Source organism: Thamnophis sirtalis, unplaced genomic scaffold, assembly GCF_051295495.1.
Source record: "Thamnophis sirtalis isolate CommonGarterSnake01/CBP01778 unplaced genomic scaffold, rThaSir2_p1.2 scaffold_5, whole genome shotgun sequence".
NCBI classification, from domain to species: domain Eukaryota; kingdom Metazoa; phylum Chordata; class Lepidosauria; order Squamata; family Natricidae; genus Thamnophis; species Thamnophis sirtalis.
In genome coordinates, this window is record NW_028261385.1 from 88,645,309 (window position 1) to 88,663,919 (window position 18,611).

Here is an 18,611-nt window from a genome sequence, read left to right on the forward strand (position 1 = left end):
TACACACCCCAGGGCAGCTACATCCCTTCACTAACCTGCTTTCCACCCCCAGGAGCAAAACAAATTAAAATTTGTGTGCATTGTTTGGACTGCTAAATTGGCCATGCCTAACCGGTCACATGACCACCTAGCCATGCCCACCCAGCTGGTCTGGCTCCCCAACAGTCTGAGGGACCATGAATTAGGCCCATTTAAAAAGTTTGAGGAGTTCTAATATATCTCAGCTACCATAGTCAAAAAGGAGATTTGGGTTAAGGGGGGAAAGTAGGCAATTTTTCATAGGAATACCCTTTCCCCATCATGTCACCCTTGGGCTGTCAATTCTAACTAAAACCAATGCTGAAAAGTTCTTTCTGTTCCATAAAAATCCACATGTGAAACACTTTGTATGGATGGGTGACCTGCCAGAACATGGGGCCTCAAAGAAGAACACCTGGTGATGATGCATACTTGCCTATAAAATAAGGTTTCCCATTTATAAACTGAATTACCATCATCTGTATGTGCTTCAGAAAATGTCAGTAGACAAGTAGATGTTGGCTGAACTCAGAAACTAATCAAGATTGAGTCTGGTTAAAACCTGGGTAAGAGACCACCTGAGATTTGCAAGGCTGTTGACTACTCTTGGAAGTAAAAAATGGCTACAAATAAAGCAGTAACCATTTTCTGAAAATATCATGGAAGTAGATTGTTTAAAGAAAAACCACAATATTGACTTTTCCAAGAAAACTGGAAAATATTATATTGAGCAGAAAGAAATATAATATTATACAGCAATATCAAAGCTGGTTGAATAATTTCTCAGTCCCTCTGGAAATCACTATTAATTTGACTCCTGAATGGAGCAGAATATCACCTGAATTTACATAAGTTAATTAGTACTGCAAGGACCTTATTTAATCCTAAAACCGCCTTCTAAAAGGGACAGGGTATTAAGACATGTATGTTAAGGACATGTATGATACAAAGGCAACACTGGGATGAGGTATCAAAAAAATCAGCACGTCAGCTGCAATCATACAGTCAAATCTGCCTTGTTTTTTTAAATATGTGAATGATGTCTGTAGGGAAAAAGACAAGGACATCCCAGGGGGCTGATTAAAGCATATCAGAAAAGTTAACCTTACAGATGGCAGCTGTTGTTCTTTAAAAGGGGAACTTTGGAAGGAGGAGGTCCATCAGTGAGATCAAATCGGTTCCCTTCCAGGTTCATAAGAACGGAGATAACATATATTTGAAATACAAAGTGGACATCTATGAACAAATTCACAGGGGTAGATTAAGGAAAAGGTCTGAAATCCAAGGTAGTGTACATCAAGGATCCCCAACTCCTAGTCCATGGACTGGCACTGGGCCGCAGCATGCCAGAAACTGGTCCGCACAAACAAGCGAAGCCCCATCCACGGGATAAAGGCAGCATGTGAAACCACACCCTCTCCGGTTCATGAAAAAAAACTCCACAGAATTTATCCCTGGTGCCTAAAAGGTTGGGGGGTGCTGGTGTACATGATCTTGGTTGGCCTCAAAAGTTAAGCTGGTGTCTTGTTATGGGTAGCTTCTCTTTAGTTCAAACAATTTATTCAAGGTTTTTGTAGGAGGCACTTCCTGAGAGGAAAAATTATTGATAGACAATATTCAGCCATATGCCTTCAAATGTGTCCAAAGGAAAATAGAGCAACAATCCTCACTACCTACAAATTGTTTTTTATTGTTTCAAACTGTTATATTGTATCATTCAGTTGTTTTATATTGTGTTAACTGTTTGTAAGCAGCCCAGAGTAATATATATGTGATGGTTAGCTATATAAATGGAAAGAAATAAAAGGTACAAAAAAATAGAATAAAAATTATACACGTTTATTAGAATTACAACAATTGCTTAAAAGTTGAATTACATCATTATTTAAATAGAGCTCTATTATTTTACATTACATATAAAAGAATAATTAAAAACTATCGAAATTCTTTACATTTAAAACAAAGTTATAATTACGTAGCTATATAGATACGTACTGCTTTCACTCTTTGTTACTTCTTTTAACTAGGTTCAAGATGCTTTTTTAGACTAGTGGGGTGGTCTATTTTCATGTTTGTCTTGCGAGCCCTCTGACTCATCTGAATATGATGTTACTTCATCCACAATGTTCACCATAGCATTGGAGGATGTTACTTCATGTTCATCTGTTTGTGTACATCTGGTTTGACCTGGAAGCTGGTCTCTAGGATTGTAGAATGGTGTGGGGAAATAAGTACAGTCAATTTATCACGTGATTTAATCTCATTCATATCATCATAAAATACCTTGCTATGTATCTTACTAATGATGATTTTAAAAGCCACCAGGTATGCACATGTATGCACACTCTTCTTAGTTGTGCCTACAGCAAAGGCCCAAATTGTTAAAAAAACAGGAAAGTGAGCAAAAGTACTTTTTAGGTCCATTATATCCCATTTCTGTATTCCAGTGTTTCTCAAACTTGGCAACTTTAAGATGAGAGGACTTCAACTCCCAGAATTCCTGTCAGCCTTGGGGGACGGGAGGGATGTGGGGGGGGGATTCTTTCTGGTTGGAGAATTCTGGAAGTTGATGTTCCCTTATCTTAAAGTTGCAAGGTTGAGAAACACTGTTGTATTCAGAGGCTTCTTAGTTTTTTCATAATCTTTTTAAGTTTTATGTTTATGTATTTATTATTGCAATTTCTGTGCTACTCCAAAAAGACTCCAAAGGAGGGACTACAAGAATATAAAAATAACAAATTCCCCCCCAGTTGAAAGCACAGAACCTCAAGGCATAAAACCAGATACAGGTAGTTGTCAACTTACAATAGTTCATTTAGTGACCGAAGTTTGCAGCACAGTGCAAAGCCTTAGCCAGCCTAGCTTGGCCCAGTCCAGCCCCCTTCACTGCTTTGCACTCTGCCTACCTAACTGACCTTCGCTGTTCTCTGCTGCTGCTGAGATACACCTGACCTGACATAACTGTATATAAAGCAGTTGTCAACCCTGAAGCTGACCTGAATGAAGCCATTTTGAGGCTTCAGTGTTGCCACACTGGAGCTGAGGGATAGGGAGGGGGGAATAGAGATAGCTTTTGTAGCCAAAACAAAATACTTTCTCCTGGGAACCAAGGACATTCTCACACCTGGTCAGAGAGAGGAGGAGGAGTGATGTTACTGGGTAACAGGACTGCGCCTTGATTGGACCATGTGACTGTTTGGGGAAGGAGAAATTTTTTAAATTAGGTGAACACCACAGGAACCTTCAGAGTTGGTTTTCACCAGAACTGTGCCAATATGATATATCCAATAAAGCTATTCTTTGAGGAATCTACCTGCCTCAGAGTTTTGTTTGCTATGGGTGTATTACTTGTAACCTGACAGCAGTTCCTGGTCATGCCAGGCCTTCTTCCCAAGGCCACTTGTGCCATTCTCAAAATAGCGCACACTATTCATTCTCCCAAGTAGTGCACTCTGTTCTCACAATGCTTCAAAAGGCCCTCGGAAAGCTTTGGACCTCCCAAGAATGAGCAGACTATTTGTAGACTGAATGATGACAAGACATTACAGCAAAAGGCTGCAAAGTCAAATGGCCCACTTCAGATTCCTAGTCATTTTATCAGGCTTTCTTTCAAAGTCTTCAATTTGATTTTTATTATCTCATGTTTTCCATTCTCTGTCTCCAAACCATTAACAGACACAAATCAGACATCATTTGCCCTTCAAAGATATTTCTCTTTCTACAAATCTGGCAGCTGCTCCGAATTTGCTAACAGATTCCTTCCATTTATCTTATACCACCCAAGATCAGCATTTGGTTGCTCAATCGATCAACCAACAATATTTGCAACTGCTCCAAGTCCAGGCAGTGAGCAATGAAGAATTAAAAAGTCAACATAAGACTATGCATCATCATCATCATCATCATCATCATCATCATCATCAAGACTTGCTGAGGGAAAATGGTTTTAAGCCCCTTCAGGTAGGCAGGGAATATCTCATCATGTAATTATGTGGGGCCTACAACAAGAGTCTGGAATGGCCCTGATTATTATGAGCCACCCAGCCAGATACATTATATGCTGGTGACACAGTGGTTAAAATCCAGCACTGCAGGCTAACTCACTGCTCACTGCAAGCAGTTCGATCCTCACCGGTTCAATTTTGACTCAGCCTTCTATTCTTCCGAGATGGGTAAAATGAGGACCCAGAATGTTGGGGGCAATATGCTGACTCTGTAAACCACTTAGAAAGGGCTGTAAAACACTATGAAGCAGTATATAAGTCTAAGTGCTATTGCTATGCTTAGATCTCAGTCAGTTGTTTTTAAGGTCACCTGCCTTAAAGTTATTGCTGTTGCCCTGTGTTTGTACCTCTGGAAATATGCTAAAACCTTCCTCCATTTCGATCAGCAATGGCATATCTTACTCTACTATGATATTTATAATATTTAGCTAGTGCTACACAAAAATGCATATGGGTGGAATTACCCCTTTAGAAGGGATACCTGAGGGGTAAACCTACCTCTTTTCTTTGGTACATTCATAGATTCCAAAGGCAGAACACACAAGAAGAATTAATGAAACCAATAACGTAATAATAGAGATGGGAAGCAGTATCTTTTCCTCAATTCCTTTTTTCTGATGAACTTGGCCACTTCTTTCAGCCTGATGTAATCTGTCTGAAACTTAAACATAATGGAGGTTGGGGAAAATAAAAATGGTATTAAATGAGTCAAGTGGACATACTTAAATGTAATTGCATGAAATAATTACATTATCTATTTGTATAAAATATAAACTAATCATAATTGCAAAACTAATACTCAATTCATTTCCATATGCTGATTTTGTGTCTGTAGAAGAGGAGGAAGAGGAGAAAGAATGCAATGTGGAACCACTCAAATACTTATCTTTCTTTGTAGCCTGAAACAGAACAATTCTACTATTTCTTATGTTTTATCTATTATTGTGACTTACAAACCCACTGTGTATATGTATACATGTGAGTGCTTGAGTGAAAAAGAAACAGAAAAATCTCTCCTACCATATATTGAGTTTGTGTCAGTACACTGCATATGTCTCTTGGTGGGATATAGAAAACTTTGATGGTTTTCAGAATAATTTCTAGATTAGAGATTCCAGCTGTGAATGTGTCCAAATAAAACAGGACTTTAATTATATGAACAGCATACTGGCCCAAATGTACAAAAACAGACTAGCACTGTTCTTGCTATTAGCCACATATGCTGCATATGACACAGGCGTGACCAAAACTGAGGTACAGTTGACTCCAATCCTGCTGCTTTTCTGAAAGGCCTTTAAAAATTGGTTTTGTGGGTCTGGGGACCACAAATGAAGATGGAGGTGATCAAGTGATGTTGTTGCTGCCACGAGGAGTGGGGAGGGTTTTTATTATGGTAAAAAAAAAATTGTGAAGGTCAGGATGGGGAGAAACTAATTTTGATTCAGCCCTGGGAAGATGGCTTTGGGTTTTAGCCCTCCAGAATTTGGTGATATGTCATTCTTAATTCTGGATGGGGTTGAATTTCCCTGACTGAGCTGATATGCAATTTGAGTTCCCTCCTGAACTCATGGGTCTCATTCATGGGCCTTTGCACAGATTCATCCTTTCTGGATTGGAAAGCCATGCTCACAGACATTCCTGCCTCGGTGACTTCCCATTTGGATTACTGAAATGTGGTTTGCAAGGGGCTGCCCTTGAAAATCATACCCAAGCAACAACTGGTCCAGAATTCAGTGTTGCACTCAATGCTGGATGCTTCTAGGCTTACCCAGGTTACACGTCTGTTGTGCAAGCTGCACAGGCTCTCAGTTTCTTTCTGGATGCAATTCAAGGTGCTGATTATCAATTTTAAAGCCCTACAGTGTAGCACAGGACAAGGTTATTTGTAGAATGGTCTCTCCCCTAGATTATCTGTCTGTTCTACCAGAATGGATAGAGTAGGCATGCTCCAGGTCTAAGAAAGCTTGTGGTTGTAATCGTTTGATATGTACTGCTTGTTTTGGTTGAAATATGGGTTCCCCTTGTTATGTGGCATTTCTTTTAAGTAAAATTTGAATTAGAAATAAATTAGAAATAGAAATATATAAATTATATAAACTACATTTGTAGATGTTAAAATCATTCCATGAATTTATGGTGAAAATTGCTATTTTTCATGTCATTTTTTATGAGGAAGTGCTGTCATAATTGTGGGGTAAACGTTTCCTAATACAAACAGCAAATTATATTGTGTCAACCAAAATGAAATACACCCCCAGAAGAGGACAATTTAGAAGTAATTTATAAAGTTGGGTCTCCAGCTTTATCAAATGTGTGAATAAATACATTTTTATTGCACTCAAAGATACTGTTAGGCATATCGATGGGGTTGTGGAAATTATAGATACTGTGTCCTTCCGATGCCTAAAAATGTCTGCTGTGAATGCCAAGGAATTTAAACAATGCTTCATGAACAGTGCCAATTTCTGACTGTTCAGCTCAGATTCCTTAGAATTTGGTATTACCTCTTTACTAGCAGTAAATATGGGATTTACAGATTATATAATATTTGTGGCAAATAATTATAAATGTAGTTAGATTCATATAACACTGAGTTTTAACTATGCTAAATCATGTCTTTACTTGGTATTGGTTGGAAAAACAAGTTTCGAGGAATATCTTGATCATCCCGTAATCCTGTAATAAATGTAAATAAGCAATCCAATTAAAATACTCAGAACGATACATGCTTATTTTCAAAAGAAAGTAGATTACCTTTATTTTGATTCATTTCATAGTTGGGCAATGCTTCTGTTCCTTCTAGTCATATTTTTTATTTATATCTATGAGACAGCTCAAAAGGCATACTTGTAAATCACTAACATCTGTGGGTGAAGTTTACATTTTGGGTCATTTATATTTTGGGGTCTGGTTTAAAATGCAAATCTTGTAGAACCTTGATGTACATATTGTGTATCTTTTTCCTGCAATATATATGAACATCCAAACACAATTGTCAGCTGTGCCACCAAATGTTGGCTGCACAATTTAAGAGACTCTCAGGCTCATAGATAGAAATTGTCCACCCCTGATATCTCCTATATAACCTGCAATAGCTACAGTACTGTAAAACATTCTTCAGGCATCATCCACATTATGAGTGTAGCTAATTCAAACAAATTATGAGCGACCTATTGAAAACAAACTCAGATATTAAATCTGCATCTTATTCTGTATGGCAGTTTTTTTAAAATGTTACCCGAATGCCTTGATTCTGAAGTTTCTTTGCTCCCCCAGAGAAGGCAGTTGTGTTGGGAAAATACTGATGAAAATGCTAGTAGCAAAACATGTCATTAGATCTATAACAGGCATCATTCATCTTAAACAGAATTGTACCTTCTATTGGAAGGTCCATGGGTGGCTCGTCTGTATTCAGTGTAGGATAATGAGGGCCGAATATATCTAAAATTCAAAACAACAAGGACAGAGCAAGACTTCAGAAAGAAAGATGCTGCATGTAAGTTAGTTGGAAAGAAAGTTAAGCTACAATATTTGTAATAGGTTTGGTTTTCCAGAATTCCTTCCTTCCTTCCTTCCTTCTTTCCTTCCTTCCTTCCCTCCCTCCCTCCCATAATATTATTCTGCTGCCATTTTTTTGAAAGCCAAAGCCTCATTTATTCCATGAAAGAGTTAATTATTTAAAACTTCAAGTTTTAAGACCCATTTTACCAAGAATGTCCCAGTACAGTAGGATCACTGGGACCCATCATATCCAAGTTTTGTCTAGATGTTAAGTTCTTAGCATATGCACCAAGGACTTTTTATTTCAGCCTTGGAAATGATCTTTGGTTAAATCATAAATGTGAATGAGAAACATTTCACCAGCTATACCACTGTATATAAAGAATTAAATAGAAAAAGATTTTGTGAAAACCAACAAGAATATCCTTTATTCAGGAGGAGGAGCTGACATCACAATGACACGACATGTGATCTTGGAGCTCCAAGATCGCAGTCGATATTTTTGCTGCTGGACGGTCCTTTTGGACCTAAACCGTCCCAAAGAGATGGTGACAGGGAAGAGTACGTCCTGCTGATCTCAGGGACACCACAAAGTCCCTGATTGATCCAGGAGAATCTCTTTTTGCCAGTGACAGAAGCGCAGCCATTGAAGCTGCTGAAATTGGGACAGCTCTGGAATGGGAGGAAAACAGAAAGGGAAAGTGTGTCCATCTGGTGAGGACATCTTATTATAAAAGAGACTACCCCCCCAAAAATAAAGCTAAATTAAATTTGAAAACAGCAGAGAACAAGCAGTGAAATTAAGCTACATTAGACAATGTGTTATCCTTTTTTAAAATTTTATTTTACGGATGGAACTTTTGCAAATGTTTCCTATTCTTTAAATTGAATGGATTAGTTTTTCTTCTTCTACTTTTTATATTCTTTTTTTAATACCTATGGATTAAAATCTTTTTCCTTATTTTTATAATGCTAGATTGGATGGTTTTTTCCTCCATTTAAAATTTTTGTTTTTTTTTAAGCTTGGAATATAAAGAAGATATAAAAGGTATACAAAGAGGACTGTAATAACAGAGGGAAAGGAAGTAACACTGCCACTTGGAGGCTGGAGGCTTGAAAGGCTTGGAAATATTGTCTTTTCTTTTTTCTCTTTGATCATTTGACTTTGCATTTCAAGGTTCCTCAGCTTGTTTACAAAGAGTGATAGTGAGAAGAGCATGGGTTGTTTATACAGGTGCTCTTCAGGAGCTTTATTGGCAGCTGGAGTGGAGTGAAAACAAAGCCTTGTCTTTAAAGATTATAAAGTTTATAAATTTGCTTTAAATTTAATAAAAAGTTTTGAATGCCAGAGTGGCAGTGTTTACAAGTTGGAAGAATGGTGCAACATGAAAAAGAAACTTTAACATTGCAAAAGATTATGTTTGAAATTCAAAAATTATTAGAAGTAACAGAGAAAATTGAGAAGAGATTGGAGAACATAGATCGTAGAACAGTAAAATTTGATGGAAAAATTGAGGATATTGATCAAATGAAGAAAGTGGAGATCACAGTTCTAAAAACTGAAGGAAAAATAAACAAAGAGACAAGAAAATTGTTGATACTGACAGTGAACTGAGCGTGGTTGGAAATGGAAAGAGTGGAATATGGAAAGGGGAGATAGATGGACTGGAGCTCTACCCAGATTTTAAAGTATAGAAGAAGAAAAGGGAGAAGAATTGATGGAACTAAGGAGAAAATTTTTGTCAGAAGCACTAGTGAAAACCAAAGATAAGCTGATCGAAGAAGCAGATGGAGGGTTTCGAGCTTATACAAGATGTGCAATAAGCAATAAGTTGTGAAGTCCATACAAAACTTACTAAAGAAGTAACCAGAATACTAATGCCACAAATGTCAAGAACATAAGTCTGCACTATTACTGGAAAGATACAGGTTGATGTAATGAAAGCTTATAATAAAAAATTAAATCAAATGTAGTTAAATTTGGAGCATTATGTATAAAATGTAGTGATAATGGATACAGTAAAATAATTGATTGATAATGATAATGCATATATATGTATTGGTTTGATAAGAGGAAATTTGATATAAATTGCAAATGGTGACTACGAAAGGAGGTTTAGAAACTCTGTTATTAAATATAACCAATTTTTATTTAGAACATGTTATAAAGATGTAATGTTGATATTGCCATTATGTGGTTTTGCTTTAAATCTGGAATATTTTGTATAAAAGGACGTAAAAACAATTATAATGAAGGTTGAGGTATGATGATAGTAATATATATATTTGATTTAAAATATATGATTTGATATGAATTGTAGGTGATGACTGTGGAAGGGATGCACGGAAGTTTCTGTAACCAATCAACATACTTTCTACAATTTGTAATGGAAGATGGTTTTGTGTTGGGTTTTTTGTGTTTTGTCTGTTTGTGTTTATTCAAAAATTTAAAAAAATCTTTATAAAAAAAAGAATATCCTTTATTCAAGCTTCCCCATATAGGCTTCACTTAACTGATTCCTATGTCTTTGTAAAACTGAAATCATTGCACACCCTCTTTTCTTTTTTCTTTTCTTTTTTCTTTCTTTAATAAAGTCCTTGTAAAATAAAGACCAGGAAGCTTGCTGAAAATGTGCCTGCCTTGTCTATTATGATCCCTTTGAAATTTAAGAGAACTGAGTCCAAAGCTTGTTCTTATCCAAACTCCAGATTTTAAACTGTAGCCTCCACCTGTCACTCAGAAATTGAATGAGCTGCTCTGGCTCTACAGCAGGAGTTTTCAGAATTTTTCAGTCTTGGAACTCCTGAAGGGAGATAAAAAGCTCCAGTGACAGAAAATTGACTGCATTTGCATGAAAGTCTTCGTTTTTGACTATGATTTCTCACTCTGAATGAAAACTGAAAGCTGTGCAAACATTCTAATAGCCCAGAAGTGGGAAAACAATTTTGTAGTAATTTTCTGATTTTTTTTTTTAAAGAAGCAATTTAAACCAGCACCTGCAGCCTAAAATGATATAATCTATTCTGAAAGATCAGGACATTTTCAGTAGGTCATTATATTCTTCTGCATAAGTATAACTACTTTTTTATTATTCTTATTGACAGATCAAAGGATCCTAACCTAGCATTTTAATAATATATTTTGCAGAACATCATGTCCCTTAGAAAATCTTACCTTCTGAAGGGTTGTCTTTGCTTTGTATCTTTTGAGATTCACCAACACCAAACAAGTTCACTGACACTGCAAGATAACATCGGTTTCTTTAGTTACCTAGTCTACTTATAGCTTATATATCAACCCATTTGATATTTTAAACTTCATGAACTGATACTCAAACTTCATAGACCATATTGCAATATTACAATATTGCAATATTTTTTACACCCTAGATAGTACATTAATAGCACCAGATTTGATAAAATTGTGATTTGGCCCTCTTTGTATTACAAATTCTAATTATATTTGGCATTTTTTTTCCAAATAGAGCTTCTATCTATATCTATCTATCTATCTATCTATCTATCTATCTATCTATCTATCTATCTATCTATCTATCTATCTATCTATCTATCTAGGGATTGTTTGATTCCAAGTTCATCCACTGCAAAATAATGTATGTTTCTGTAGTAACCTACTCTACTTATAGCTTATGTATCACTCCACCTGATATTTAAAACTTTTTGAACTGATAAACCTTATAGACTTACAGCACTGGCAATATTCAGAAACCACAATGTTCATTATAGACTTACAGCACTGGCAATATTCAGAAACCACAATGTTCATTGTAAGGAGAGTTTAACTTAAAAGCAAGGGAGATGAATGGAAGGGTTTACATGCCGCTGGTTTCCTTATGTACAGCTAATGTAAAGATTTAAGATGGATAATAAGAATTATGAATTTGAAAAGGGTAAAATTGAATTTGATCTAGAGCTCTGTACAACAATTATTGCTAAGATGTTGCAAACTCTAATGGAAAATAGAAACAGGACACGTTAAGGACTGCATAATAAAATAGGCAAAATAGTTGGGATATAATATATAACTGGACCAATGCAAGGGTATATGGAAGAAAGGGTTGAAATTTACACTGAAATATAATTTTAAATGGAATTTCTATAAAATGATATATTGTTGGTACATGGCATCAGATAAATTGTCAAAAATGTGTATAGGAGTTTCAAAAATTTGTTGAATATAGTCAAACTGAGGGATTTTTTTCCCATCTTTGATGGACATGCAACAAAGCTATATCTTGATGCAGACAATTTTAAAAGTAAATGTACAACTGAAACCAAAGCTTTTCTTTCCAATTTGATGGAAACATCTTACGGAACTTTGTTTATACGATAAGGACAGCAAGATCTTTATGTGGTCAAAGATGGAAGGACTTTTGAATATCTACAATGAAAGAATGGATGGTGAAGCTGACGAAATTGGCAGAGGGGTGAAATTGACACTTGAAGAAAAACTTTGACAATTACATTTCTACATGGATGTCCCTTTTGGAGTTTTTGAGAGAAACTGAAATAAAAGCAAAGCTGATTTTGGGATTTGGTGATTAGCATATGGAAATAAGGTAGACAAGTGTTAACTTTAGACTAAGAGTTTGATATTTTTAAAATCTATATCTGTACCAAAGATGTTGGAAATCATTCTTTTTCTTGTTTTTTTTTCTTTCTTCTCTGCATTTTTACTTTTACTTTTCCTGAGCTTTTTTCTTTTTTAAAGATTTTTTTTCTGTTTCTTTATCTTTTAACTTTACCCTTTTTAAAAAACCAATAAAGTGGTATTAAACAAAGAATAAATTGAAGCCAAACTGAAAAGGGGGGAAACTAAAAAAGGGCTATAAAGATAAAATGTGAATTGTTTATATTTATATTTTTGTTTTACAAAAGAAAATTCAAGAACAAAACCAAGAAAAAAATTATAAAAATGCACATAAAAAGATTGAAAATCAAATGGTATCTTTTCTTTTTAAAAGATAATTCTATATTTTTTACTAATGTGCAATTCTGACTTAAATGGTAACACTGGTACAGTAAAAGTCGTGACCCAACAAATGCGTGCACAACAAAACCGCGCCGACAAAACCGTGGTGCGAAAACTGTGACATCATCAACACACCGACAACAGCGCGCCAACAACAGCGCGCCGACAGAAGCGCGATTTAAGTTAAGGTAAGGGTTAGGGTCAGGTTTAGGGTTAGGGTTAGGTTTAGGGTTAGGGTTAGGGTTAGGTTTAGAGTGCGCTTTTGCCGGTGCGCTGTTGTCGGCATGCTTCAGCCCTCATTCGTCGGCACGGTTTAGAACTCGCAGTTGTGTCACCGCAGTTTTGTCGGGCGCCCTTTTGTTGGCGCTCTTTTGTCAGGCGCCCTTTTGTTGGTGAACTAGTAAACATTAAATGACCCAAATAAAGGACAAAAGTGAGTTTTGGAAAAATAAATAAATTCAAAGACAGCTTCCTAAAATAAAAAGTTATTCTTTATAATACTGTAAAGGACACTGTAGATATAATCTATCTCATAAAATCAGAAGTCTTTCATTTTGATTATCATTCTGCTTCATTAGTATACTAGCCTTCTTGCTTTTATTCACAGATTCAAGGACATAACTCAATATGTTAATAAGATTACGTTGTAGAACAGTTTGCTTTAAGTATCAAATTAATAAAAGGAAATGCAATACTAGACAGATGCTTATATGAAGCAAACTCACCAGAACTTTCTCTCTAGTGTCAAATTCTAATCTTTTCCCCCGATTGATTTAAATAGCTCTAGATTAGAGCTTTCCCAAAAACGGAAAAACTAATCCGCCATAGGGAATATCCTGATGTCTACAGGAAGGGCATTCTGGTTTTATTGCTGGAGAAGTACCTCATTATTTTCCAGGTGGCAATACTTTGGCATTATGTCTACCTAGCCTGTTACATTGGCTTTTCTTTTTGTGGATCTGATAGCCCCTTAATAAATCTTACCCTTTAAAATGGGGTACTCGGTTTGTGTCTCTGGGGGTTGTTTGATGCCAAGCTCATCCACTGCAAGATAACATATGTTTCTTTAGTATGCCTATAGCTTATTTAATAAAATACAACAAAGAGAAAAGGGGAAAAGAAAAACAACAAACATAGAATAACTATATACACATACACATACACATACACATACACACACACACATATATAGTGTCACAACCCCTGGTATGCCCCAATTATGGGAGGAAGCTAACTGCTTCCATTATCTGTCTATCGGCTCGTCACAAGAGACCATCACAACAGAATCTATCTATTAGATTTTTACAACACCGGTATGCCCAAATATGGGAGGAAGATCACTACTTCCATTCTCTGTCCTTCGGCTCGTCACAAGAGACCATCACAACAGAAACCCAATATTTTTACTGTTGCCTTTGTTACATTTGTGTTGTATTTGTGCTGATAAATAAATAAAAGGAGACTAGTATAGATCTATTTCAAGCTATTTAGCTCTCATCAGCTACCCATACCCTTACTGGGATTCGAACCTGTGCTGTATTACATCTTAGGCAGATGTCTTAACCATTAAGCCACAGGTCCTCCTCCTTATCAGCTGAAGCCAGGGAAGTAGGTATATATTTAGTGTCACAACCCCTGGTATGCCCCAATTATGGGACGAAGCTAACTGCTTCCATTATCTGTCTATCGGCTCGTCACAAGAGACCATCATGACAGAAACCCAATTTTTTTTTTTAAGGAGGACCTGGGCTATATTACATACTAGGCAGACATCTGTAAAAAATCTAATAGATACCTTTCACCCTGGCTTCGCTGATAAGATGTCTGCCTAGTATGTAATATAGCCCAGGTTCAAATCCCAGTAAGGGTATGGCTAGCTGATGAGAGCTAAATAGCTTGAAATAGATCTATACTAGTCTTCCTTTATTTATTTATCAGCACAAATACAACAAAATGTAACAAAAAGGCAACAGTAAAAATATTGGGTTTCTGCCTGGATGGTCTCTTGTGACGAGCCGAAGGACAGAGAATGGAAGTAGTGATCTTCCTCCCATATTTGGGCATACCGGGGGTTGTAAAAATCTAATGTATGTATGTATGTATGTATGTATGTATGTATGTATGTATGTGTGTGTGTGTGTGTGTGTATATATATATATCCTTCTCTCTCTCTCTCTCTCTGTATGTGTGTTGTATATATGTATCACATTCTACATAACAGTCTCAACAAAGAGTTGTTGACTACATTTCATTGTAATTGTCTACATTCTGTATAAACTATGTCTTTTAAACAGCTCAATCATATATTGAAATAACATCAGATCCTCAATCAGTTAAAGAATAGGTTGTCAACAGAGGAACAATATTTCTTAGCCCCAGTACCCAACCTCTGGCTTATTTCCTTCCTCTTTAAGAGTTCCTGCAGTTAAAAACAAAACAAAACCCCACACACCAACACACAACCCCCACCCCCAATATCTTTTCTATTTAAAGAAGATGATTTGAGGAATCAGTCTTTTGCTCTCTGCTACAAGAAGTATTGTATCTCTCCCTCAGGAAGTTGTTGGCTAGAGAAATCTAAGATAATGATATTGAAAATGTCATCTTCTGAATCCTGGTAAGGGAACTCCATCCTAAACAGTAAAAACGATGATTTAAAGGGTTGATGGGGAACTAGAGGATTAAATCAAATAGGTCATGCAATGAAAGAACAACTGCAGCATCAATCAACTTACAATAATCCCGCAAGATCTTCAAGCTTTGTTTTAGCTTCTCGGTTTCCTTATTTTCCTTTAATGTTGAATTCTTTAATGGAATTTCTAACAAAAAAAGGAAAGAAGGAAGGAAGGAAGGAAGAAAGAAAGAAAGAAAAAGAAAGAAAGAAAGAAAGAAAGAAAGAAAAAGCGAATTCACAAAAATATTACACTAGCTGACCAAGAACAATGGAAGATATAATAATGTTTTCTATCATTGTTTTTATGATGTTTGTAAGCCACTCTAGAGTCACTTGACAATGAGATGAGTGGCATGCAGAGTTATTAATTAAATTCATATAAGCGTACTGATTGATGAATAGTCTAGAATTAGAGTATAAGTGAATAGCAGCACTGGAGGATGCTAAACCCTACACTCAGCTAAACAGTGTGGCAGGTCCAATCCAAGAGTCAAATTATGCTTTCTGTATTTTTGAGTAGTGATTAAGTGGCCGCCCCTCTTGCTTGGAAGAGGCTTTTTTGTGCATGTGTCAACTCTTTTGTGATCAAGTCCTACATAAATGGGGATAAAAAGCCAGGCTGTCAAACAACAAAATCGAGAGAAAATATGAAATGTCTTCCTCAAATGTATACTTCAAAAATACAATTTTTAAGCATTGTATAATCATGGCTAAAGTGCTGAACTAGAATAATGGAAACTTACCCTGAGCCATGGAAGCTCATTCATTTGAGGCCATTAACTTATTCTCAGTTCAACCTATCCCAAATATTATTACAGTGGGAAAATAAAAAATGAAAAACATATAGCATCATAAGATTTTTGAGGGAAAGTCACAATATAAATCTAGCAAATAAAAAATATTATTTCAGAATAAATTTATATCCTAACGAAGACAGATAGATTTTATAGATCTGTACCTTTAGCAACTGCTCCTAGATACATTAGAAAATATAAAAATATGTGAAATGGGGGATCCATGGTTAATATCAAAAGTACCCAACTTCACAAGAAACAGAGTGAGTTTTACTGTATTTTTCCTCCCCCCCCCCCAGCCTTTTGTGTCACTTTCTATGACATCACTATGGTTCCAGAGTCACAATGAACCAGCTGGAGAAGAATGAAAATCTGGTCATTTGTTCACCTAATTTTAAAGATTTTTTTTTGTCACCAATGGGCCAACACCAAGTTAACATGGCTTGGCTCCTTAAACTGAGTGTGTAAATAGATAACTATTGGTATGTAATATACAAGATTTAGTTCTGAAAGAGTGATTTGTATCAGCAACATAATCCTTTAAGATTTGTGTTTTTGGTACACTTATTGTTCATTGTTTACATTGTCAAAATTGACTATCACAATGATGCCATTGCTACCTCTATTTTGTTTTCTAACCAAATATTGGTTTATGGGGCTACACAAAATTCTTTCAATTTGGTTAGGGATTGTATACACTTTTCTGATACTAAAGCAAGACATAGATTACTATATTTGGTAACTCTGAAACCAACTCAGAAATTTTCAGGTGGGTCTGAAGATTTAATTACAAAGGCATACTATTTTTTAAATTAAACCTGAGAAATAAGCTTTTCTCATTTTTTGTCATATTGCTATGGTTTGATAACCAATGTTTGATACTCCAAAATAAAATATGAAAAGTAATAATGTTTCCAGAATTTCCAGAATGGATGGGGTGGACGGCCATAATTTCAAAGGACAGCAATAAAAGCTGTAGATAATGTGGGAGATGACTCCACTGGGTCTTAATTTGTAATATTTTTAATACCGTACCACAAATATTTTTTCTTTATTATGTGTATTATACTGACTAGACAACATGACAGATAAAGCTGGATTTAAAAATTGCCTTTAAAATCTTCCATAGTTTTAATTTTGCTAGTTTGAAATAAATTATTGGACATATTTACTAACTTCAACAACATATTGGAATGAAAATGACCTCAATAATACATTGTGAACTCAAGTATTAGTATGTGCCACTCTTGAAGTTCAGATGACTTATTGATTCTAACTATAGTAGGCATTTTGGGCAGAAAATTTTGATTTTGTTTCTTAAGAGAAATTGACATTTTGATATAATTCGTATTTAAAAGTAGCTAATTAAACTTTATTTTGAAAAGTAGGCTGAAATGGAATTATCACTGCAAATATTTAAAGAGGTCATTAAAAATTAAAATATATTGTTAAATTTATTCAGGTTCTATTCCATGTGTTCCTCAGATATTGTCAGTTTATCTTACTATACAACCTGGAGTTCCAATAGCACATTAAAATTAAAGGACCTTGAAGTATCCAACATCACAGTTTGATTATAATGCAAATAATTCTATTTGTAATTTCCCAATCAAACGGATTAGAAGTTATGCACAATACCTGTAGAAATCCAAAACATAATTTTTTGCATCCTATCAAGGGATTTTTCTTTATTTAATGATACCAAAACATCTCCTTCATGTTGTATCAGTACAGGGAGATAACATTTTAACTAAAAGTCTAAATATTATCTCATGGTTGACAGCTTTTCAGAAAAAAGATTGGACTAGATGAATTATTGAGGGTACTTCTTTCTGCAATTTTTTGTAAGGAAAATTAAAATGTTAACATCTTATGTGTGGTATAGTATACATACATGTGCAAAACTTCAATAATAGCCTACACTGTGGTAGACAAAAGTGAAAATACTATCCAGATATTTTACCAGTATAAGGAACAAAACACTAATGCTATCTGGCAGGAATACGGTAGTCAACATTCCAGAAGTTAGGCTTAAGATACAGAAGGATCATGACAGACTTGAACATTGGGCGCTATCTAACAAAATGAAATTCAATGGTGAAAAAAGTAAGGTTCTACATTTAGGCAAGAAAACTGTGCATAGATACAGTATATGTGTACTCACTCAATAGCAGTAACTGTGAGAGGTATTTTTGAGCCCTAGTGGACAACCATTTAAATATGACCTAGCAGTGTGCAGCAGCTGCCAAAAAACCAACAGAGTTATAAGCTGCATAAACAGAGGGGTAGAATCACGATCACGTGAAGTGTTAATACAACTTTATAATGCCTTGGTAAGGCCATTCTTGGAATACCGCATCCAGTTTTGGTCGCCACAATGTAAAAAAGATGTTGAGACTCTAGAAAGAGTGCAAACAAGAACAACAAAGATGATTAGGAGATTGAAGGCTAAAACATATGAAGAATGTTTGCAGGAACTGGGTATGTCTAGTTTAATAAAAAGAAGGATATATATACTGTATGTATGTATGTATGTATGTATGTATGTATGTATGTATGTATGTATGTATATTGGTGCTGGCTGTGGGCCCATTGTTGTTTTGTGTTGTAATGACCTGGGTGGTGGT